This window comes from Schistocerca americana, chromosome 1 (assembly GCF_021461395.2).
Source record: "Schistocerca americana isolate TAMUIC-IGC-003095 chromosome 1, iqSchAmer2.1, whole genome shotgun sequence".
Taxonomy (NCBI): Eukaryota; Metazoa; Arthropoda; class Insecta; order Orthoptera; family Acrididae; genus Schistocerca; species Schistocerca americana.
The window spans coordinates 278,490,414-278,515,724 of record NC_060119.1 but is presented as its reverse complement, the minus strand read 5'-3'; positions in this window follow the sequence as shown (position 1 = coordinate 278,515,724).

The following is a 25,311-nucleotide window of genomic DNA, read 5'->3' as shown; positions in this document are numbered from 1 at the left end:
AGTCAAACAGAGCTTGGATGGCGTGTACAGGTACAGCTGCCCATGCAGCTTGGAAACACTATACCACAGTTCATCAAGAGTAGTGGCTGGCGTATTGTGACGAGCCAGTTACTCGGCCACCATTGACCAGACGTTTTCAATTGGTGAGAGATCTGGAGAATCTGCTGGCCAGGGCAGCAGTCGACCATTTTCTGTATCCAGAAAGGCCCGTACAGGACCTGCAACATGCGGTCGTGCATTATCCTACTGAAATGTAAGGTTTCGCAGGAATCGAATGAAGGGTAGAGCCACGGGTCGTAACACATCTGAAATGTAAGGTCCACTGTTCAAAGTGCCGTCAATGCGAACAAGAGGTGACCGAGACTTGTAACCAATTGCACCCCATACCATCAGGCCGGGTGATACGCCAGTATGGCGATGACGAATACACGCTTCCAAAGTGCGTTCATCGCGATGTCGCCAAACACGGATGCGACCATCATTATGCTGTAAACAGAACCTGGATTCATCCGAAAAAATGACGTTTTGCCATTGGTGCACCCAGGTTCGTCGTCGAGCACACCATCGCACGCGCTCCTGTCTGTAATGCAGCGTCAAGGGTAACCGCAGACACGGTCTCCAAGCTGATAGTCCATGCTGCTGCAAACGTCGTCGAACTGTTCGTGCAGATGGTTGTTGTCTTGCAAACGTTCCCATCTGTTGACTCAGGGATCTAGATGTGTCTGCACGATCCGTTACAGCCATGAGGATAAGATGCCTCTCATCTCGACTGCTAGTGATACGAGGCCGTTGGGATCTTGCACGGAGTTCCGTATTACCCTCGTGAACCCACCGGCTCCATATTCTGCTAACAGTCATCGGATCTCGACCAACGCGAGCAGCAGTGTCGCGATACGATAAACCGCAATCGCGATAGGCTACAATCCGACCTTTATCAAAGTCGGAAACGTAATGGTACGCATTTATCCTCCTTACACATCCTCCTTACACAACAACGTTTCACCAGGCAACGGCGGTCAACTGCTGTTTGTGTATGAGAAATCCGTTGGAAACCTTCCTCATGTCAGCATGTTGCAGGTGTCGCCACCGGCGCCAACCTCGTGTGAATGTTCTGAAAAGCTAATCATTTGCATATCACAGCATCTTCTTCCTGTCGGTTTAATTTCGCGTCTGTAGCACGTCATCTTCGTGGTGTAGCAATTTTAATGGCTAGTTGTGTATATAGGGAATGCGGATAGGTGCAGCTAGGTGGGAATGTGGGTCGGGCGTTAAGTGCACCGAGATAGTCTCCGCTTGCAATAAGCATTGCGTCACGGGTGGCGCAGTGGTTAATGAAAAAGCAAGAGATACAGAGTTCGAATTCCGGTCCTGCTCAGTTTTTTACTCGTCGCCGCTGATTTCGCGTCACGTCTCGATGCAGCTAACATCAATTATTCCTTTCCTTTCTCCCCCCTCCACCTTCAATTTACCTATAACTTTCCTTGAGACGGGTTAGCTAATATCCACGAATCAGCACCGTCTTTACAAGGCGTCGCTCGGTCGAAATTCAGCTTGCCGTTTTCTCACATGCTATATTGCGATCTATGGATGAAGGGCAAGAGGCAAAACCCATATTTCTAAATTTCCGAAAAGCATTTGACACGTTATCCATTGCTGACTATTAACGAAGGTACGAACATATAGAATAGGTTCACAAATATGTGAGTGGCTCGAACACTTATTAAGTCGTACAACCCGCTACAAAAATGGTTCAAACGCCTCTGAGCATTATGAGACCTAACATCTGATGTCATCAGTCCCATAGACTTTAACCTAACTAACCTAAGAACATCACACACATCCACGCCCGAGGCAGGAATCGAACCTTCGACCGTAGCAACAGCGCGGTTCTGCCCCTCTCCTTATATCATGTACGGATGAACAATTTCAGCCATAGACCATCTTCAAGTATCTACAACGGAAGCGTTATACAGTGGATGCGTGAGTACCACGTATGAACTTAACATACAGGGTGTTTAAAAAATGACCAGTATATTTGAAACGGCAATAAAAACTAAACGAGCAGCGATAGAAATACACCATTTGTTGCAATATGCTTGGGACAACAGTACATTTTCAGGCAGACAAACTTTCGAAATTACAGTAGTTACAATTTTCAACAACAGATGGCGCTGCAAGTGATGTGAAAGATATAGAAGACAACGCAGTCTGTGGATGCGCCATTCTGTACGTCGTCTTTCTGCTGTAAGCGTGTGCTGTTCACAACGTGCAAGTGTGCTGTAGACAACATGGTTTATTCCTTAGAACAGAGGATTTTTCTGGTGTTGGAATTCCACCGCCTAGAACACAGTGTTGTTGCAACAAGACGAAGTTTTCAACGGATGTTTAATGTAACCAAAGGACCGAAAAGCGATACAATAAAGGATCTGTTTGAAAAATTTCAACGGACTGGCAACGTGACGGATGAACGTGCTGGAAAGGTAGGGCGACCGCATACGGCAACCACAGAGGGCAATGCGCAGCTAGTGCAGCAGGTGATCCAACAGCGGCCTCGGGTTTCCGTTCGCCGTGTTGCAGCTGCGGTCCAAATGACGCCAACGTCCACATATCGTCTCATGCGCCAGAGTTTACACCTCTATCCATACAAAATTCAAACGCGGCAACCCCTCAGCGCCGCTGCCATTGCTGCACGAGAGACATTCGCTAACGACATAGTGCACAGGATTGATGACGGCGATATGCATATGGGCAGCATTTGGTTTACTGACGAAGCTTATTTTTACCTGGACAGCTTCGTCAATAAACAGAACTGGCGCATATGGGGAACCGAAAAGCCCCATGTTGCAGTCCCATCGTCCCTGCATCCTCAAAAAGTGCTGGTCTGGGCCGCCATTTCTTCCAAAGGAATCATTGGCCCATTTTTCAGATCCGAAACGATTACTGCATCACGCTATCTGGACATTCTTCGTGAATTTGTGGTGGTACAAACTGCCTTAGACGACACTGCGAACACCTCGTGGTTTATGCAAGATGGTGCCCGGCCACATCGCACGGCCGACGTCTTTAATTTCCTGAATGAATATTTTGATGATCGTGTGATTGCTTTGGGCTATCCGAAACATACAGGAGGCGGCGTGGATTGGCCTCCCTATTCGCCAGACATGAACCCCTGTGACTTCTTTCTGTGGGGACACTTGAAAGACCAGGTGTACCGCCAGAATCCAGAAACAATTGAACAGCTGAAGCAGTACATCTCATCTGCATGTGAAGCCATTCCGCCAGACACGTTGTCAAAGGTTTCGGGTAATTTCATTCAGAGACTACGCCATATTATTGCTACGCATGGTGGATATGTGGAAAATATCGTACTATAGAGTTTCCCAGACCGCAGCGCCATCTGTTGTTGAAAATTGTAACTACTGTAATTTCTAAAGTTTGTCTGCCTGAAAATGTACTGTTGTCCCAAGCATATTGCAACAAACGGTGTATTTCTATCGCTGCTCGTTTAGTTTTTGTTGCCGTTTCAAAAATTCCGGTCATTTTTGAAACACCCTGTAGGAACGGGTCACATCCCAACATATACTATGCGGATTATAACTTACTTTATGGACGATTCTTTACTGTTATATTATGCCATGTGCGTCCTTGTTCCTATGACTGCATATAATCATCGCAAGCCGGCCGTTGTGGCTGAGCGGTTCTAGGCGCTTCAGTCTGGAACCGCGTAACCGCTACGGTCGCAGGTTCGAATCCTGCCTCGGGGATCGATGTGTGTGATGTCCTTAGGTTAGTTAGGTTTAAGTAGTTCTAAGTTCTAGGGGACTGATGACCTCAGATGTTAAGTCCCATAGTGCTCAGAGCCATTTAATCATGGCAAAATAAATTAGACAGCTTTTCGCCATTTTAGGAGCACGTTACTTTTCATCACTTGTTGCAAAGTTCTTATATTCAGGGTGGTCCATCGATCGTGACCGGGCCAAATATCTCACGAAATAAGCGTCAAACGTAAAAACTACAAAGACGAAACTTGTCTAGCTTGAAGGGGGAAACCAGATGGTGCTATGGTTGGCCCGCTAGATGGCGCTACCATAGGTCAAACGGATATCAACTGCGTTTTTTTTTAAATAGGAACCCTCAGTTTTAATTACATATTCGTGTAGTACGTAAAGAAATGTGAATGTTTTAGTTGGACCACTTTTTTCGCTTTTTGATAGATGACTCTGTAATAGTCACAAACATATGGCTCACAATTTTAGACGAACAGTTGGTAACAGGTAGGTTCTTTAAATTAAAATACAGAACGCAGGCACGTTTGAATATTTTATTTCGGTTGTTCCAATGTGATACATGTACCTTTGTGAACTTATCATTTCTGAGAACGCGTGCTGTTACAACGTGATTACCTGTAAATACCACATTAATGCAATAAATGCTCAAAATTATGTCCGTCAACCTCAATGCATTTGACCATACGTGTAACGACATTCCTCTCAACAGCGAGTAGTTCGCCTTCCGTAATGTTCGCACATACATTGTCAATGTGCTGACGCAAGTTGTCAGGCGTTGTTGGTGGATCACGATAGCAAATATCCTTCAACTTTCCCCACAGAAGGAAATCCGGGGACGTCAGTTCCGGTGAACGTGCGGGCCATGGTATGGTGCCTCGACGACCCATCCACCTATCATGAAATATGCTATTCAATACCTCTTCAACCGCAAACGAGTTATGTGCCGGGCATCCATCATGTTTGAAATACATTTCCATTCTGTCATGCAGTGAAACATCTGGTAGTAACATCGGTAGAACATTACGTAGGAAATCAGCATACATTGCACCACTTAGATTGACATCGATAAAATGGGGGCCAATTATCCTTCCTCCCATAATGCCGCACCACACATTATCCCGCCAAGGTCCCTGATGTTCCACTTGTCACAGCCATCGTGGATTTTCCACTGCCCAGCAGTGCATATTATGCCGGTTTACATTACCGCTGTTGGTGAAAGACGCTTCGTCGCTAAATAGAACGCGTGCAAAAAATCTGTCGTCGTCCCGTAATTTCTCTTGTTCCCAGTGGCAGAACTGTACACGACGTTCAAAGTCGTCGCCATGGAGTTCCTGGTGCATAGAAATATGGTACGGGTGCAATCGATGTTGAAGTAGCATTTCAGCATCGACCTTTTTGAGATTCCCGATTCTCGAGCAACTTGTCTGCTACTGATGTGCGGATTGGCCGCGGCAGCAGCTAAAACACCTACTTGGGCATCATCATTTGTTGCAAGTCGTGGTTGACGTTTCACATGTTGCTGAACACTTCCTGTTTCCTTAAATAACGTAACTATCCGGCGAACGGTCCGGACACTTGGATGATGTCGTCCAGGATACCGAGCAGCATACATAGCACACGCCTGTTGGGCATTTTGATCACAGTAGCCATACATCAACATGATATCGACCTTTTCCGCAATTGATAAACGGTTCATTATAACACGGGTAATGTATCACGAAGCAAATACCGTGAGTGCGTTCTCAGAAATGATAAGTTCACAAAGGTATATGTATCACATTGGAACAACCGAAATAAAATGTTCAAACGAACCTACATCTGTATTTTAATTAAAAAAAACCTACCTGTTACCAACTGTTCGTCTAAAATTGTGAGCCGTGTGTTTGTGACTATTACAGCGCCATCTATCACAAAGCGAAAAAAATGGTCCAACTAAAACACTCATATTTCTTTACGTACTACAGAATGTGTAATAAAAAATTGGGGTTCCTATTTAAAAAAAAAAAACGCAGTTGATATCCGTTTGACCTATGGCAGCGCCATCTAGCGAGCCAACCATAGCGCCATCTGGTTTCCCCCTACAAGCTAGACGAGTTTCGTTCTGTGTAGTTTTTTCGTTTGATGCTTATTTCGTGAGATATTTGGCCCGGTCACTATCAATGGACCACCCTGTGTAATGTCGATGTTTTTAAATACTTAGACTAGGAAGATTATAATTATTTTATAGGAATTTGTAATTAAGATATTTATGCCTATGGTCTCAATTGTATTTAATTATCGTTCAACATTGGTGTAAATATGACTGTATGTAATTTCTTTAAATGAACTTGTAGATATTTGTTCTGTTATTGTTGGAGCACGTCAGTTTTGAATAGTTGTTCCAAAATCTTATACATAAGTCGATCACAGTACTCTAATGAAACAGTACTGAAAACTATGAGAATCGAGTGAAACCTTTCATGACCTACTTCATGGTTGCGTGATCTTTCGCATTACAGTCATATTTACTAATGAGTGGAGCGTCACGGAATTGTTGCAACCACTCAAATCGCAACTAACGGAGGAAGAACAAGAGTCTGTTTTTTTCCAGCAAGATGACGCCATGGCACATACTTCACTGTTTCAGTATCGTACATCCATGAAGCTTTTGGAGAAGCACGTAAAGTTTCCGCAGGTAAACCCATCACATGATGTGATCTGTCTTCCTGTGATTGTTATTTGTGGGGTAATATAAAGGGCAAAGTCAACACTAACAAACCTCATACAAATTAAGAGTTGAAAACAAACATTCGCAATGCGATTGCGGAAATCAGACCAAATGAACTGGCAGAAGTTTCCAGAAACGTGCTGAGACCTGCTGAGTTGTGTATCGAAGTTCATGGCAAACATTTTCAGCACCTCCTGTGAACTATTAATCACTAAACGTTCATTAGTTTTTCATAATAATGATTTACTTATCTGTGTTCTGTATTTACGATAAACGAGTAAATAGTCTGTATATTACATGGGGCGTGTATTATTCTGGCCACCCTGCAGTGCGGTTGCTTGTGGAGCAGGGGAAAGTGAGGTAACACCGGGTAGTGGGGTGAAACCGGGTACAGTGTTTGTGACGTCGCTATTTATGCCGTCTGGTGGAGAGACATAGAATTTCACTCCACATGTCAAGAAGAAAGAATGACCATATTGATTGTTGTTGCTGTTCAGTTCATCACGTCTGTGATGATAAGTTTGTTTTACACTATCAGGTGACTAATACTATTTTGTTTGTAAATTGAAAATATTTCATGGTCATTAGATTTATAAAAAATATGTTTAGTCAGCAATATTAGATTATTTTTAAATATTTAAACACTAGCGAACGATAGGGGTTTGGTTCAACAATAGCGTGTTTTTGTTTTGTTTTTATGACTTGTGCACTCAGGGTAAGAATGGATACATTGAATGGGGCAAGACCAGGCGGTGGTATTGCACTCCTTTTTTTTTTCTTTTGAGTATAAAACATGCTGGGAACTTACCACACAATAAATAGACAGTCATTGATTCAACAGAACGTGGAAGGGGCAACTGACAATGTGTTACCGCGTAGGTGTGTGTGTGTGTGTGTGTTTGGAGCTTACGGGCGCTCAACACCGAGGTCATCAGCGCCCTTACACATATTAAAATAAACTAATTTGGAGGAAACGACTAAAATTGTTGTCACACAGTGAGGAGGAGGCATATAAAATGATAATCATCACTCACTCCCACATCACTCGCTATGACCTACACACTTACTCTATTCACACGCCTTAAGACAACGGAGAAAGTGTGAAAGGTGCTATACATGGTATTAAAACAAAATTAAAACCACGGAAGAGCTGAAAGAAAGGCACAGAGGAGCGTGACTGGCTGACTACCTACAAAAGAAAAAAATGGGTTAGCCAGTCACCCTTTTAACACATTAAGAACATCTTAAAATTTTAGAAAACAAGTTGGGCAAATCACAGAACCTGCAAACTCGCTAAAGTATAGCGGATGATGAGGATTATTCTTTTCCATGTAAATTGAGTGAATATTATTGCTAATTAAGTTATTTTCAATATACGTTTCTACTGCTTTTCCGCGGAAAATATTTTCTTTTTTATATTCTCATAAACTATGTCTACCCCATCATACCCCAATAGTGGGGTAAGTTGGTATGATTTGACTTCTTTTTTATAAAAGAAGCTCTCATTAAAAAAAAATACTCAAGCTTTCACTTTTCAGGAATAATTAAACAGTGACTGTTTTTACTAAATTTGACAATCTCTAGGTCAAACAGTTTAGCTCCAAAGGACCTTGGAGCATCAGCTAACCGATCTTACGCCACTTTCCCCCATGTATGTAGATGTAGATATATGCAGACTTAATAATATTTAAAAACAGCCACAACCTTTACCAAACACACCAGCGTATGAAATTTTTGCATATAGATGGCAGAAGTAGGAGGATAACGGGTTAAGGGGATTAAAAAACAAAACGTAATCGTACACAATGCAGGACACGAGTTATTCAGAAAGACAACGTAGACAGATGAAAGTGAGGAAGAAGCATGCGCTCACCACGTACACCTGCACACACTCACCTACACAAACGAGCGCAGTTTAAAGCGCAATTGACACACCAGAGGGAATAGTAGTGAACATAAGCGAACGAGCATTCGCAGATAATTCGCCAGTCTTCCCCAACATTCACTTGCATCTGTGAACAAGCATTTACAATAGAGAGAAAGGAATACAATACGCCATACCGAGCATTGCCGATGAACGCTGAGTGATTGTTTTCTGGCGCTAATAATCGGCACACACCATACTACATTATACATTTAGAGCCACGATGCAAGAGCTTGATACTCAGACAGGATTATTTTGCGTGGCAAACACACTGTTTTCCAGGAAGCAAGCAAGATGGCGCAGTAATAGAAGAAATTAGGTGTATGAATTTGTATTAAGCGTGAAATGCGTGGAGATAGCACATAAAAATGAACTGCAGTTCAATTCCAAAGCATTGCACATTATGTAGGCTGACGCCGTTCATTGGCTTCTGATTTACAATGGACGGGACATTTGAAAGCAGAACATTAATTACCGAAGCCTGAGAAAGGCCAGAATTTGAACTCTGGTTATCACGAACTGAAGACATTTATGTTAGCGACTACTTCACCTTACAGTAGCTGCTGTATCTCAGGTGGTTCCTGATATCTGCAGTGGCATGAGTGAAGCACTTCAAGGATTTTATTTTAGTATTTATAAGCTAGGTAATATCCATAAATGAAGTGTAAAATATACATGTGAGATGACTCATGGGCTACTTGTTAAAAATCTGCTATATAGTATAGATAGCATGCTCCACTGTGCAATGAAATTAAAGGGTCACTATTTTTAAAACCCACCAGTTTCTCCCACTGTGAAGCAGGAGTTCGAACTTCGGCTCGGAGGTGCCTACAACGTTCCTCTGTAATGGCGCCCAAAAGCGTGGAGTCGTGCTACGTCACCCTCTGACTCGGCGGTGCTTGAAATAACAAGGTGTCGAAATGTGAAGAAAAGAGAGGGAGAGACCAGAGCTCAGAAGATTATCTGAGGTGTAAGGTGGCTAATGATGTTATATTGGCATCAGATTTCACTAAAATTCTGCCAAACGCCACCGTGCACGTGGTACGCCATTGGAAGGTAGTCGCACCTAAACATAATCACGTCTCTCTCTTCTCTTGATACCTCTTCGACGAAGACCAGAACTGCGACGTCCAGCATTGACATCACACATTTTTCTTGTGGGTGGCTCAAGAAAACATATCGGACTCAGCGCTGCTCGTTGTTGTTGTTGTGGTCTTCAGTCCTGAGACTGGTTTGATGCAGCTCTCCATGCTACTCTATCCTGTGCAAGCTTCTTCATCTCCCAGTACCTACTGCAGCCTACATCCTTCTGAATCTGCTTAGTGTATTCATCTCTTGGTCTCCCTCTACGATTTTTACCCTCCACGCTGCCCTCCAGTACTAAATTGGTGATCCCTTGATGCCTCAGAACATGTCCTACCAAACGATCCCTTCTTCTAGTCTGCTCGTAATCGACACGAAATGGGATTGTCATAAATGGCTTGAATGAAACCATTCCTTCCCTTGAGGCGTTCATTTTTACATAATTCGCGTTCAAAAACCACAGTTTGCAGTGCAATGTGCAACAGGGCAACGTTCTTGACAACCTTCGACACTACTGACACCTCTTGACGATTCAACCTTCTTCTACGGTCGTTGTGGGACGGGAACACGATTGAACAAGATGGCATTTATTGCTCTGATATCCAGGTTAGAACCGTTAGATACAGTTCGAAACCACTCGACGAAATTTGAACGTGATCCGAAGCAGAAAAGTGTGTTTATCCTTTTTCAGTCCCCCTTTTTCGTCTCCTCCTTTGGCGTGTGCTTGGGAAGCGGGGGGTCACTACACTGACATGCACATGAATAAAGGAGCAACACCCGCGGTACCCCCACCCGTTCATCTTTGTTGGACATTTTAAAAATGTCTCTGTGCAGAGACACCGTTGCACCGGTTCGCATCCACTGGTGGGACAGGCAACCCTCATGACGCTATCCGTGCTGGCAGCTTGCGAAACAGGAAATGTGTAGAATTGGCTGCCTACTTCCCTGGTGGGTAGGGATCGGTGGAATGGTGCCTCTACACAAGTTTGTCGCCGAAGTGGGGAGTCTTAGAGGGACCCTGTTTCATTTTATTCACGTGTATGTCAACGTCGCACCTTCCAATGCACACACCACAGGAGGGCGAAAAAAAGAAGGATGAAAAAGCACAAACACATTTTTCTACTTCTAATCACGTTAAATTCTCTTCGAATATTTTTGGATGGTCCCTAGCTGTTCCACCCCCTCCACCACAGCAAAATTTCGGTCACGTATGGGTGAGACGTCACGTATGTGGTGCTACAGAAGAATGCTGAAGATTAGATGGGTAGATCACATAACTAACGAGGAGATACTGAATAGAATTGGGGAAAAGAAGGGCTTGTGGCACAACTTGACTAGAAGAAGGGATCGGTTGGTAGGACATGTTCTGAGATATCGAGGGATCACCAATTTAGTACTGGAGGGCAGCGTGGAGGGTAAAAATCGTAGAGAGACCAAGAGATGAATACACTATGCAGATTCAGAAGGATGTAGGCTGCACTAGGTACTGGGAGATGAAGAAGCTTGCACAGGATAGATTAGCATGGATAGCTGCATCAAACCAGTCTCAGGACTGAAGACCACAACAACAACAACATGAGTGAGACCACTTTCACTAGGGTTGCAGCCCCATGATGTCCATAGAGATGGTTTAAATCGTTCAGAAAGTGTGAAAATGAACGCCCAAAAGGAAGATGTGGTTTCATTCACACAATGAACGAGGACTGGAACTTAAATAGTGGCAACTATTTATTCACAACCGATACAAAAGAGTTACATGTTTGCGCTTGTTACTGTCCTTCGAAGAAATCACCAGCGTTGTATAGAACCCGTTGCCAGCGATGTGGAAGGCGTAGTATACCGTTAGCAGAGCCTATTCTGTTGATGGTCCGAATGGAGCGGTCTAAAGTTATGTTGATTCTCGTGTACGACAGTGATGGTATTATCCTAACGCATTACTGTTCGTTTTTGGAGCGTCACCTGCGACCAGCTTTGCGAAAGAAGCGGCGACACTTTCTGCGCAACTCACTCATCATTTTGCACGATAATGCGCGAGCGCATGCAGCGCAAATTGTGGCTGCTCTGTTCGTTCGATGGGACTGAGAAGTGCTGTACCAGCCACCATACTCCCCGGACTTAAGTCCTTGTGACTTTGATTTGATTCCGAAAATGAAGGAACCACTTCGTAGCATTCGCTTCAGAACTGTTCCAAAGATTCGACAGGTAGCAGACCGCTTCATTCGCACCATAAACAGAACAGGCTCTGCTAACAGTATACTACGCCTTCCACATCGCTGGCAACGGGTTCTACACAACGCTGGTGACTACCTTGAAGGGCAGTAACAAACGCAAACATGTAACTCTTTTGTATCGGTTGTGAATAAATAGTTGCTGCCATTCATGAACAGCATTCTATAGGGGTTTCCAACAGGATAACGCTCGCCCACACACCGCTGTTGTAACCTAACATGCTCTGCAGAGTGTCGATATGTCGCCTTGGCCTGCTCGATCACTAGATCTGTTTCCGGTCGGGCACACGTGGGACACCATCAGTCGAAAACTCCAGTGGCATCCACAACCAGTATTAACTGTCCCTATACTGACGAACAAAATCCAACAGGCATGGAACTCCATCCCACAAACTGACATCCTGCACTTGTACAACACAATGCATGCACATTTGAAAGCTTTCATTCAACATTCTGGTGGTTACACCGGTTGTCAATGTACTAACATTTCACATTTACAATGGCTTACCTCACGCCTACGTTAACCTATGATCTTGCAATGTTAATCAATTACACATGTTATCTAAACAAGTGAATACCCGAAATCTCATTACTCTGTATTGCTTATTTTTAGTGATGCGATTTTTTGCGGCACTGTCATTGTGTTTTGCGGCTCTGCAATGGGAAGTCCAGTCTTTTCTGTCAAAGACTTTCCCGGGTTCTTACAATCATATGCAATTTACTTGACAAGTGACTTTCTGGGAACCCGAAAATCTTTCTCGTTATAACCTCGACCGTCACACCAGGTGAACCGGAAGTTAACATTGAATATAGAATTTACTCCATACAATATTGCTGTTATTTACCTTTGATCTTCTTTTCTTACATTATTTATTTATTTTTTATTACTTACTCGAAACAAAATACACTCTAAGACAAAAAAAGACGCACCACGAAGGAATTATCCGTGGGGTGGAAATCGGTAGATGTGATTTACATATACAGAAACGAAAATGATTACTATTTCAGAAAAATTTGATGATTTATTTAAAAAAAGGGGGCACAAGTCAGAGCTTTGTTTCTTGTCCAGTATTTGGGGCAGGGTGATGTAGTTTCCGCAGCTGTGGTATTGATTTAGAATAAAGGACGATTCCAGTGCACTTTTGTTTTTATTTTAAAAACCATGACTGGTATCGACCCTCATGGCCATCGTCCAGTGGATATAAAAAAAATAAAGAACACTATAGTTAGTTATATCGATATGAATGTAGTAACAGGCATCAACAACAGCAGGTGTAATAAAATAAACATTGTAGCAAAACAACATGTCCACAAATAACATAAAATTGGATACTAAAATAAATGCTGTTGCTCCGGTCGAAGTGGCCGTGCGGTTCTAGGCGCTACAGTCTGGAGCCGAGCGACCGCTACGGTCGCAGGTTCGAATCTTGCCTCGGGCATGGATGTGTGTGATGTCCTTAGGTTAGTTAGGTTTAATTAGTTCTAAGTTCTAGGCGACTGATCACCTCAGAAGTTAAGTCGCATAGTGCTCAGAGCCATTTGAAGCCAAATGCTGTTGCATAAACTTGTCCACAATTTAAGAAATAGACTGTAGTTACTTGTCAGACATCCTAACTTAGAATAGAATAGAATGACTGATGAGACATGAGAGGAGCTGGCTTACATAGAAGAAGGACAAATTACAGGGTGAGCCTGTAGAGGGCTGGAAATGAAATAGGGAGAGGGAAGTAATGGCAAGTATTGCATCCCTTGGGCTCCATCACCACGCAGCGCAGATGCCTACTGCGTGCTGCTGCCTTTCCAAGCAGCTGGCAGTACCACCGCAGCTGGTGAAAACTAAACAACACGATCACAACATTAGCACACGCCATGTTTGTTGTCAACCACATGCCCCGCAGTCGCCATGGTAATATGTGGCCCCAGCTATGCCGCTAGGGGCGTGAGAGGCACCGCGTTTTTGTTTTTGAGAAATGCTACGAGTTTTGTTTTTTGGTATGTTGTTTTGGGTCTATGTCCTTTGAAGAACTGCATAATTGGAGATCGTTGATTACGTCGATTAGCTACCGCCGTCGATGTTTGAGAGTTCAGAGGTGTGTTTTTCGACTGGTGTTGTTACGAGGATCGATCAAGGACTACGAATTTATCACTTCTGGTAATATGTTCTTTGCTTGCAAACTTTTCATTGAGAGGTATTCGTTTGACATTTGGTAAGATGTTGTTAGTTTTTCTGTAGTTGTTCTTTATATTTATGTGTTGTTCTGTGCTGATTAGCCTGGTACCTATAAAGTCTGGTGTGCTCATCATACGTCGCTGTCATTTTACCGTGGACAAGTCCGTCGGCTTAAGATTCATGAAGATTGGGTTGGATTCCCGTATTTCCATTGAAGGAGCTTGCCTGTGGTTGCAAGTATTTGTTTAAATTGTGCTATAGCTAATAGTAATAGGGTGACGTTGTTCGTGCTTATATTGCTACGCACTTGGAACCGGATGGGCTTACTTCTGCAATTTTTTTCAAATACGTCGGTAGGGGCATGGAGGAAGGGAAGGGTTGGCCTTTGACCTTAGACCTTTTGATAGATCGGGCAACAATGCAGACTGAGATGAAAATGGCACTGACCCTTCACTGATATACCCTACTATTCAAAACACTAAGTTTCAATAATCATCTGTGCTTCATTGGGTCACTTGTTGTTGAACTTATTAAGTAGGGCAGTCTTTGCGGTATACAGCTGGAGATGTTTTTATAGTATTCAGGGATTTTTTTTTAATTTTTAGGGACTCCATACCTCAGTTGGTAAAAACGTGTCTGTCTTCCTGCCTATCTTTCCGACTGCCAAAAACCCTCTTTTTTAGGAATGCGTAGCAATATCAAGTTTAAATTCATGTCATATACGAAGGCCTACGGTTATTTGGCAATGTAAGAAACTGAAGCTTCCACTACTTCGACATGGACCAGTACATTTAAGGCAAGCAAAAATTGATGACTTGACGTCGTTGTCACAGTTTATTCCTCCAGTGTACCACAACTTCTATAAGACTAACATCGATTCAGAGCTCACCAGAAAACCAACTAGGACGTCGTGGGCGCCCTTGTGGTCCTGCACGTGGTCGTGGCAAAGGTCAGCATCATCTTTCACACTTTCCACAGTACACTGCACAGCCAGGTGATGAAGAATACTATCCTGACAACTGTAATAGTGGTGAATTGAATGAAAGCGAGTAAGAAGAAAGAGTTTATTCTGTAAAGACACAGTGATACAAGTGACATTTTATGAAGACATTTTGAAATCATAGTGATACAGGTGAACTTTATGGATATTTTAAACTATGACGCCTTACACCAAGGACCTTCACATACTTGTCATATATACGTCCCTCAAGAGTAAAACTTTGCATAAATCTTTTGTTTCATTTTGTATAACCTGTGGCTTTATATAAACACTGAAATGTTTAATGTCGTTTTCCTAACCACAAACTCTGTGTTACTTATACCATTACGATTTTCACCCATTCATATGGCCATGAAGAGTGTTTCACCTCAAGAAGGGGCACAACATGGCTTCGGGTACTTAGTGATGCACTTGATAGAAGATGCATGTGGTTTCCGACTCTGCTTCCGGGCTCAAACGTTGGTTTAGTTGGAACGTATTCCCTTATATTGGTCTCCCACAGCCAAACTCCTACGTCAAAATATGACGAAAAGTAATACTCCAGCTGCTGTGATCGTGTTTAATCAAGCAAAGAATGGCAGTCTTGTTTTTAAATCGTTTTCGATGCTGTAATTAGTATTCTAAACTAAAAAATACAGTTCTAAATTTTGATACAGTGAAACAGTAATTCACTACACTACTAGCAAGTAAAACAATGGAGGTAATAGGACTCGAATGTGTGCAATATTGTTTCACAACAATGGAATTATAGGAGACAGAGACATTTTCAGTTCACGAGAAAGTGAAAAATGGCTCTGGCTCATTATTTTGTGTCTTGGCTATGCTGCAGCGTTAACATGCCGCATCTTAATAGAGCTCGTGTGTCTAGCTTACGATGATGCTATATCCCCTTCTCGCCATCGTTTACTGGCGAAGATGTCATGCCGTGCATATCACACATGACGCCGTCGGCAGCTGATCTTTATGCAACAGGTGACGCGGCTGGCAATAAACGGCAGTTGCATATTTTTGCAAGTCAGATGGGATCAGCGATCGTAAAGCTCACTGACGTCAGTTGTTCCGGTGATGGATCTTTCAGTCATTCAACGGTTGTATAAAAGCCAGCATTTGTTAGCACAAGACGATGAACTCGAGCCGGTCAATACGAGTGCGTAGTATGCTAGGTAGCTTTAAAAATGGAAAAAATTAAATTTTTCGCGTTTTTTGCGTCATTAGTCTTTTGACTGGTTTGATGTGGCTCACCACTAATTCCTCTCCTGTGGTAGCCTCTTTTTCTCATAGCTGCTCTTTTATCCAATAACCTCAATTACTTGTTGGATATATTCCAGTTTCTGTCTTCTCCTACACCTTCTACCCTCTACAGCTCCTCAAGTACAATGAATATTATTCCTTGATGCCTTAACACATGTCCTCGCAGAACTTCTACCTTTCTTATCGTGTCACTCCAACCAATGTTTTTATTTCTTCTATAGCACCACATTTGAGACGCTTTGATTGTCTTCTCCTCAGTTTCCCTCACAGTCCATTATCCCTACAATTCAGTGCTCCATACATACAATCTCATAAACTCGCTCCTCAAATTGAGGGCGATTTTTTATACCAATAGATTTCTTTTGACCAGGAATATCCTCTTTGCTTTTATCGCTACTGTCTGCCACTTCTCACCTCTGATGTTACTCACCCTTTTGTTAGGTCAGCCTCACATTATAGGTAACATCACCATGTATAAATAAGATTGACGATTCATTATTTCTGTTCAGTAAACACTCTACTTCGTTCACTCTTATGCTGAATACCCTGCAGTAACACAGTATTAACGATGGGACGGGTAGAAACAAAAACAAGTAAATGAAAAACTCTGCAAATAGCTTGGTCCAATGGATGCGAAATGTTAACTGTGGTGTACCTGAATTTCATGTGACATAATGGACAAGATTATTATTGGACATTCCGTCGATCTACCAAGCTTTAGCTCCTTTTCTTCAGATCGTCTTGCCATTCCCTTCGTATTGCCTATGTTTCTTGCCACACCAATAATTGAGTCCAGTGGCACCTAGTTTAGGGTGGCTCTTAAACGTTAATGTGGGTCAAGACACTATTTTACTGGTGATCAAGTGGTGACTGCAGTGGATTGTGTGCTGAAAGATAATCCGTGAAGCCAAGGTAGATCGAGCAATGTATCTGTCGGCAATGCTTATCCCGGACGTGGTGGAAGAAGTGCTTAAAACTGAAACTGAAACAAGAAGGGATTTGCATGTATCATACAGTGTCTATTTAGAAAACTGCAATTGAAAACTCGAAAGACATTTTCTCCACACTGACAACAACCTAAAGTTGTCGTAGCGGCTCCTTATTAATTAGAGGGCCCGCACAGCCGACATGCAAGATGGGTTGCCGACCCTCTTTCAGGAGAGCGGAGAGAAGCATCGCCAGCGGCCATAAACAATAACAGACTTTCCAAATAAACACGGAACTACTTCGGCAGACAACATTTGACAGTGTTCCACCTATCATAACTCATATGACTCATGTAGCATTCCGCCGTCCTGGCTTTATAAGCACGCCTAGACCATCAGACCGGCAGTGTTTACCCACCGCTAGGTACAGCTCCTGCCAGTACTTGCGCCGACCCTAGCAATGTATATACTCGCCGTAGCTTTGAGGTAGCACATTGTACTTTGTAGAGTAGATTTTGGTCAGTATTTTGTTCGATTGTCTTGTTTCTGTTTCTGATTTACCACCACAAGAGTTGTGGGGTTTTCTTGTTCTTGCGTTTAAAACTTCATGTATGCCAAGACGGTGTTTTCTTTAATTATAATAAAGCGTGTTCAAAGTGACTGTTAATTCTTTCCTGCCGACCGCAGGACACTACAAAAGTAGCATCAGGTTTATGTTATAAAAGAGGCACAATCTGGAATCCAGTCATTTACGAGAATCCTTATCTACTAAAACAAAACTAGAAGGAATATTATACATTCTTGATTCTTTTTATTGGATACCGATTAAAGACCCTGACATAGCTTTCGATTTGGGAAGTCAACTGCACAAAGAAAATCTCAGATACTAAGGGGACTTCTGCTCCACGTAGTAGTAAAATTGCCGTATCATCTGTCCAGTGAGCTATGTTGCCGATCGACAAGAAACAGAGATAATTACTAAGATAGATCAGAATGAGCTCAAACTGCTTCTGATCTCTAAAGCACAAGTCCAGCAGTGAGCCAATAGTGGGTGCGTTTGTGAAAATAAAGCTACTTGACCATCTAATACACAGGGCGACAATTACTGAATTATATGAAATGAAATCGTCATTACTTATGAGCGGTTTGCAATGAGAAATTAAAACTGCACGGTGGCCATAGGGCGTGATGGGAATAAGTATGAGCATTATGATTTGGTTTCGTGACGAAGCCCACTATCATTCGGGTGGGTTCATCAATAAGCAACATTGGGGCATTTGGGAGACTGAGATTCCACATTTCGGGATCGAGAACCCTCTTCACCCTGAACGGGTGCCTATGTGGTATGCAATGTCCTGTCACGGAATCCATGCAATACTCCTTGATGGCACGTTGGGTGACGGTCAAAACATATGTGAAGATTTCGGAAGATGATTTCATTCCCAATATCCAAAGTGACCCTGATTTCGACAATATGTGGTTCTTGCAAGACAGAGCTCAACCCCATCGAGGCAGGAAAGTGAAGTTCTGGAAGAGCACTTTGGGGACCACATTCTGGCTCTGGGGTACCCAGAGGCCACTGGCATGGGCCTCGACTGACCGCCATATTTTCTGGATCTGAACACATGCGACTCCTTTTTCTGAGGATATATTAAAGACAGGGTGTACAGCAATAACCCCTAAATCATTGATGAGCTGAAAACAGCCATTCAGGAGGTCATCGACAGCCACGATGTTCCGACACTTCAGCGGGTCATGCAGAATTTCGCTATTCGTCTGCGCCACATCATCGCCAATGACGCCAGGCATATCGAACATGTCATAACCTAAATCCGAATATTTATAATGAGGTTTACATGTTAAATGAAGTGTGTACAAGGCGTAGTTTTTAACAAATTTACGTTTTTTTCAGATAATTAAGTAATTGTCATCCTGTATATTTTAATATATTAAGATCACTAAATTGTGTTGCTAAACGATTCACTAAATACGTTTTGTCTGAACCTATTTCATTTTATTGTCAGACTGGTATTAGGTACATGACTGGCTTCAACAGAATCTTATATATTCTGCTTTTTAGTATTCGACAAAGACATTCGATGATAAGATTCGTATAACTATCCAATTACATGAACGTGATATTATAAATTTTTGTGTTGTGCAGTTGGCAATAACAGTGTGCCTTACAGCCGCTTAGAAGACTGTTGGATAGCTTTTAATTGTGACACAAGAAGCGCCCATATTCCAAATCAATAGAAGTACATCTACATATACATCGATACTCCGGCAATCCACCTTACGGCGCGTGGCGGAGGATACCCCGAACTACTACTAGTCATTTCCTTTCCTGTTCCACTCGCAAAGAGAACGAGGGAAAAACGACTATCCATACGCCTACGTATGAGCCCTAATTTCTCATGCCTTATCTTCATGGTCCTTGAGCCGCAGTAAAGTTAGCTTTGAAAAGCGCGCCGCAGCGCGTAGCGTGAAGCAGTCGCCCCCCGCCCCCCCCCCCCCGCCCCCCCACCCCCCACCCGTTTCTGGCGGTGGCGCCGTTGTCGCAATTGAAGGCTTCGGTGTCTCCCTCTAGCAGGAAAGGGGAAAAGTGGGCTGTTTAAGAAGTGGCTGTATGGGCTCTGTTGGAGTTGGCAGTCGGGGAATCAAGAAGCGACTTCTCTGCCGGTGCTAGAGGGACAGCACGCAGACCGCGGCATCAGCGTAAGCGAAGCGAGCAGCGGCTCCTTGGTATGGGGCGTTAACTGCTCGCCGCGAAAGAAATCTTCCTGAGCGTGGGTCCGCAAGGGGCCTATCTGCAGTTCGGCCGTATGTTGTCGACCGGCGAGGAGGTTCTGCGAAACGGCGCGCCTTCCCGCGTCCGTTGAAACGGCTGGCAGCGGGCGGCTCGGCAGAGCATTTGGAGGTGCTGCGTTGGTTCAGTCCTGGGAGTCGTAACGCACCAGAAGTTGAGTATTGATTGTTAACAGATTTTATGAAGTTTAACTGAATTCAAATTACTTATTCTTGTTAATTATACCAGCCGTATTTTTTTTGGGGGGGGGGGGGGGGTTTCCCGCCATTCATTCTCGCCTGCCCACCCGCGGAAAGGTTGTAATATTAGAAAGGGTGGTCCGTTTGTCCCCTTTTGAGGAGGGGGAGTCTGAGTAAATCTGTGGTTCGGATTGCTTCTTTCCCCTCCCAGCTTACCTACGGGTTTATTCGACTGCTAGCCTCTGCCATGTCTGTGAAAGTCTACGGCACCAATGGCTGTCTGTTTAAAATGCAAGGCACTAAGACCTGATCCATTCTCTCGCCTGCCATAACTAGTATTACTAGACTCACGTGTAAAAGGTACTCTAAGAAAGAAGAAAAATTCCTTTTTCCTCGTGGTAAGAACTAGTCAATTACATAACGAATTCCTGCTCTTCTGGAAGCTGTAATTCACGTAAATTTGTGTTTATGTATATTTGGCAATAATCAAGAAAGATTGTTAATGTACGCCGTAGTGGTTTTTTTATATTGTTTCTAGTCAGCAAAAACTGTCGTGTTTTTTTTCAATTCAAAACCTTTTAAGGCTTTTACTCAACGTGCTTATGTGTTTTATACAGGTAGTTGGTTATTAGTGTGTTTTCTTGCCCTGCAAAAGTTTACCATTTCATTACGGGTAGAAATGTGGTAAAAGATCGCAAGTCCTACCTGGCGAGCTTGTGTGTTTGCCGAAAGTTAACTGGCAAAAAATTGTAAAATTTGTTTTTATATACTTTGGAAATAATGTTATTAACTGTGAGTGTTCCCACGGGTGCATGACTCATGCGTTTTGGTTTTTCTATTTTGAGAACTTTTGTAAACAGGATTGTCTTTATATGTTGCATACAAGTTAGATTCTGCGCCATTTAATGAATGGAGTGAAATTCACCTGTAATTTAGCTGAGCTTGAAATATTATACAGCGTCGCGTTGTATACGTTAAATTGCTTGCCTGTACTTGCCTTTTACTGGCGTGAAATTTTTTATACTAATTTAATAATTTAAAAGTCCTTTCCTATCGAAAAATGTGACTTATTTGTTAAATGATTGTTGGTCTTTTTTTAAAAAAAATGTAAGGTCTTGCACCAAATTTGAATAAAAGGTATTATTGAAAATTGTGTGTAATTTCACCAGTTATTCCTTGGCACCTACTTCCACTTTACATTTCGTGTATTGACTGAGATTAATAACCTTTGGTGAACCAGTGGTAATTTTACGGTTCAGTCCTTAAGCGCAATGTATACTGAGCCAACTAAATCGTTCTGCCGTCAGCTTCAAACGCCGCTTCTATAAATTTTCTCAATAGTGTTCCCCGAGAAAAATTTCGCCAGCCGTAATGGGAAATCCATAGATTGACAAAAGCATTTGCGCTGGGCTCGGCAGTGATGTGCAAAATTGGTGTAGCCTTGTACTCTGTCGATCGCATGTACTGATGACCATATGAATCGGGGAAGTGTTTGTAACGTTCTTTTATAAAAGAAAGAGAAGTAACATTCTTTTATAAAAGAAAGAGAAAGATTACAATTACGTTGAATGAAGTCTGATTTGTCGAATGGGTACAGAACTCGAGTTGTGTTGCCTGTTGTAAGTGCAAGTGGTGTGCTTACTCTGTCTTATCGTTAGTAAAACTTTACGAACTGACTGGGCAATGCAACTCCCAGTACCAATAAAGAAATACAGTCACTGCAAAATACATTCACCCCCTTAAATACTGAAACCTAAGGCCCTGTTTACATAACAAATAAATTAAATTGTCTTACCTCTAAAGCAGAAATGGAGTAACGCGATATATTCTCGTCTCTCAGAAAAATTATGAATGCTAGCTACAGGCTCATCAGTGTGCAATGCCGGGAATAACTTGAAATACACATGAAATTCTTTTTGCTGATAAACGAGAACATTTAAGAAAATTCAGCTTCTTTATAAAATATATGACCTAGACTGGGAGGCAGTACAGATTACAGTGAATTACTAGCACTCATGTTTTTTTAGCAAAATTATATTGCAAATTTAAGTTTGACTTTTCAAAAACACCTGACAATTGCAGTTATGTTACAGTTGATTCACAAAAAAATGAGATTTAAACAGCAAGTATTACCTAACTTCATTAATCCAACATAAATGAAAATCATCAAATTACACATATCTCTGTTAACAAATCTTAACAAATGAAATATTTGACGAAAATCGTTTACGTTTATTTTGGGGCTACTCAACAATTATAAATTGTCAGCCAACTCATTTATACTAGCACGCTGGCAAAAACAGAAATCATAATTATTGAACATATTTGCCTTATTTGGCTGAAGACTTCTGGTTTCATGTTCAACAATATTGGCATACCTACACTAATGTAACTCTTCGTGGCTTCACACAGCACACCACATAAACTGCCTACTCCATCGTCTTTCCCTCACAGACAGCTAGCTACAACTGTGCGCCCAGCGCTCTCTTACTCCACCAAAGCAGTATCTTTGGCTTTGTGGTCGCGCACAGCCAGCGATCCGCATTATCGAGCCTATCAGAGACATTAATCGTTTATAGTATATTAGTTTCATTTTAATTTATTAATATTCTTATCTTATTCTGGTACCAGATACAACTGTGCCCCAGTACATTTCTTTCACAACCCTCCAGTGGGGTTTAACTAATTTGGCACGCATTTGGAAGTACCTTGTGCAACAAATGTGTGATTAACTCTATCATTAAACTTGAAAGAATTGATAGTTCTCAGATGCACTACTATTAATCATAACCTGGCTATAATCTGAGTAAATTGTCTCGTAAGCAAGGTCGCTGGTAAATAAATCATGTAAAGCAGAATCAGTATACAATCCTGATTGTCAACATAATGGTATAGGATTGGGCAAGGGAAAGGAAGAGCCGTGGCTGAAGCCTAGGAGCATGTTGAAGTGACCGCATCATAAAGTCCGTATCTTTTTTTGTGCAGGTTCAACAACTAACAGTGACCCATGTGGATTGCATCAGTGTACCAAGACCTCAGAACTCCATATTATTTTCCTCAGTCATGTGCAGAGACACAAGAGGTACTTAGCAACAGATTGGCAACAACCGTAGTTGGCTACTACCGTAATATCAGTAACGTGATGACCATCTTCATCACAGCTCTTCATAGTAGAAATTCTTCTGAGATCCTAACATCATATATTCACTTATATTGAAGTATGAATAACAGAAGTAAATTGCTCCAATACCATGAACAGAGGTAGGAGACTGGATAATTGAAGTTACAAAAAAGTAGCAGAGGTAACATAGTGGAAAATGACCATTTCTACCAATGCCAACTTCGAGTAATTTATCTGATCGGAAAAAGTTCAGTATCCTAATGAAATTACAGAGCGGATGAAGCAACAATGCTTTACATCAGAGCGAATAGTCAAAGTTGGAGGTGAGCTCTGAATAAGATAACGTCAATAAGCGTGGCATCGGGCTGCCAATTAGACACAGAATAACCAAACATTACACAGAACATCACTGGTTCATAACATTTTACTGTGGCTCACAGTGGCCTTGTATATACAATATTGTGCTATAACTACATAATTACATAAGAAATGTAACAGGACAATCAAGAATTGAATGGCTCCAGGTGGCTTTGTACTTAGAATACATGCAAATCCTAATAACTAAAACAATTGAATAGAAAAAAAGTCAGTCAGAGGCGCCGAGATGCCTTTCTATATACATGATCTTCGTAGCTATAAAATGTTACAAACATCATATTTGTTTCTCAAAGTGGCCAAGTTTTACAGAGAAATAATTGCTGACCTCAATAACTAAAAAGTGACAGAATGTTCTTTGATTAATAACTACTACATTGCATTTTCCATAAGTGGAGCACAGTTCGTTTGATGGTAATGTTGGTTTTCACCGTTCAGCTTGGTATAAACTTTTTTGCTATTTTCCAGAAACTCTGCTAACTGCAAAAACTTTTTACAGGTGTGCGTATATATATATATTGCCAGCTTTTATATATGCTTATTCTGATTCATATATGAGTGTACATAATAATATGAAGCAACACAGATCTTTTTACCTGACGCATTTCCCATACTTATACAAACTCTATTGGTACCTTGTTTCCACGATTCCTTGACTATTCAGCATTTCATTGGGTGACGACGTGCCAGGCAGGGATAATCTTGCTGCTTAGCCTTTCCTGTACAGGTGCTGAAAGTATTACTCTGAACGGTTTCACAGATTTTATCTGAAACATCAGAAATGTTGCTTGATAATGTGAGGTCAACTGTGCCAGAAGATAATTTTTTTTATGAAAGCTGCTGTCAACTGCAGTTCTCTAAATTAATCAGAGTGAATACATTGTTCGTTAGAAGTGGACTGTTGACATAAATTCGAACTGTTGTGATCACCATTGTTACGGGCTGAGATGTCAGACTGAGCTGGCTTATCGTTGCTCATAAACCTCTGTTCAAAATAACATCTGCATCCGTGCTGGAATGCTGAATGCGACTTCCACGAAGTTGCTGTGTTTTATTTTCTATAGTAATGGACATCGTTTTCTTGCAGCTGTTAATGTTGGGTTCTGCCTAGGTTTTCATGATTATACGTAGTTGCTTTGCACCTTGGTACGATACTTTGATTCTATGATTCTATTCATCTAATAGGTATTCGTACAGGCCATACACAGCCGTGCATTTATACTGCTATCTTGTTCCTTTAGAAAGCCATGCCCGAGTTACACATTCTTATTGTGAATTATGCATAGGCCTCTAAGTGCCATATAAAGTTACAGGTAAATGATATTTTCTGATACCTTCTCGGCTTTGATGTTTATGCTATATAAAACTAGGCAAGAAATAAATGGGATGGCGATATAATGCGTGATTTCACAAGAATCCGTAGCAATAGTAGATCGAACAGTAGTACTGTTAGAAAAATTTTGCGTTTCAGAATAGGCTGTGAGAGGTATACGTAGTTTGCTTTTGCGCAGTACTAGTTGCACAATTCAAACATTCAGTGTGAGGGAAATCGTCTTGGTCTTCAAATGATTTAGCGTTGTGACGTAGTGACAGTGTACTATTTATAGTATGCGTCACGGAAGGAAACAGACTCTGTTCTTTGTTGAGACTGAATGTCTGATGTTTGATTGTTTTCGCATTATTAATCTGAGGGAAATAATACAGGGTGCATACGCGAACAAGGAAGAAAAATTCCCGGATTTTTCCCTGA